Source organism: Agrilus planipennis, unplaced genomic scaffold (assembly GCF_000699045.2).
Source record: "Agrilus planipennis isolate EAB-ADULT unplaced genomic scaffold, Apla_2.0 scaffold184, whole genome shotgun sequence".
Classification (NCBI taxonomy): Eukaryota; Metazoa; Arthropoda; class Insecta; order Coleoptera; family Buprestidae; genus Agrilus; species Agrilus planipennis.
In genome coordinates, this window is record NW_020438988.1 from 496,218 (window position 1) to 497,970 (window position 1,753).

Genomic DNA, 1,753 nt, shown 5'->3' on the forward strand with positions numbered 1-1,753 from the left:
AAAGGAAGGAGACAACTCTCGGCCAAACTCTTAACCGGTGAGGAGCGTATAATCCGTACAGTACTGCACGGAAAAATTGACCATTTTATCCACTACAATTGCATTGCTCAAATGTGCTGTTATTGATACCATTTACTGCTGAAAATATCAACGAGATGTTTATTTATATTTGAAGACATATTAATGGCTTTAACGTTTGTTTTCGACTCGCACTACTATTCATGATTGAACAAAACTTTTGATAGGTACTGTATAAAAAGGTATGTTTAATGAACAAGAGTCTAGAGTATGAGCTTTTTTCCTCCCTACCTACGATTTTGCTAGCGCGCATCCAAGACATTGGAAAGGGCACATCGCTAGAGAAAGTAAATGAAGTATACCTTTAAACCGAAAGAGATCTAGTTATATCCCTTCTACTTGCCACTGCGCATATCTCTGACATAGTTAGTGATACTTTGACCGAGTTGTATACTGTTACAGCATAGATTGCCGAGTTGGATTAAAAATTAGTTGAACTAGTTTGCTTGCTTTGTTTAAATTATAACATTGTAACAGTAATTATTTAGGATTATATGATTGATTTTGTATATTACTTAAGGTGTTCACGGCTAGTTAATAGTAGAAGAAATAAAGCACGAAAATAGTTTGAGTTTTTATGCAGTAAGTCGGATCAAGATGCAGTTTTCTGCATACGATTCGTGAGACCATTTACAAACATTGTAAAATAAGAGATCAATTTATCTTCAAAAATGCATCGGTGCATAAGAAAAATGCAGTCTTATATGTGCATTGGAAAGCTGTAATAAAAAAAAATGTAACTCGATCAATAATAATAAAAATAAGTCCAAATTTGTTACTTGGGGGTTTTAAGGGTCGCAGAACACGAATATGCAGCGACCCTGTCTCAGAGGTGCCTGGAACTCAGGGCAACCGTTATACGCGTCGTATCCAAGAGTTGTATTTTAAATTCATTAAAAATCAATTTAAATCGGTTACTCGGGTGACATTTCTCGAAACCCATTGTTGCGATAGCTGAGGATGCGTGAGATGCGGATTTTTTTCGCATCAGTAGTGATTATTGTGAAAATTCAAAAAACCATCTCTGTCGAAACCACTGACACAAATTCGCTCGCGGTTGAAAATCAGTTTCAAGTAAGTGCAAGTGTTACAAATAATAATGACAATAACAACAACAACAAGTTTAAAATTTGCTACATTGTCACATGAGGGAAGTCAACGTTCCGTGCTATTTTGCGTGCACTATTTTGGGGGTTGTCTTCTATGAAATTAAGGAGTTCATCTTCTAGAGCGGCAATATAGTTGAAATCCGTAAAAGGTATACTTCGTTTCGTTTCTGTAGCGATGTGACCTTCAGTTTGATCGGCGCAAAGTAGAAAAGAACAGCACTAGGCCAAAAAGAAAGAAGACAACTCTCGGCCAAAATTTTAATCGGTGAGGAACCTATAATCCGGGAAAAATTGACCATTTTATCCGCTAAAATTGCATTGCTCAAATGTGTTGTTATTGGTACCAATTACTACTGAAAATATCAACGAGATGTTTATTTATATTTGAAGACATATTAAAGGCTTTAACGCTTGTTTTCGACTCGCACTACTATTCATGATTGAACAAAACTTTTGGCAGGTACTGTATGAAAAAGTATGTTTAATGAACAAGAGTCGAGAGTATAATGAGCTTTTTTCTCCCTACCTACGATTTTGCCAGCGCGCATCCAAGACATTGGAAGGGG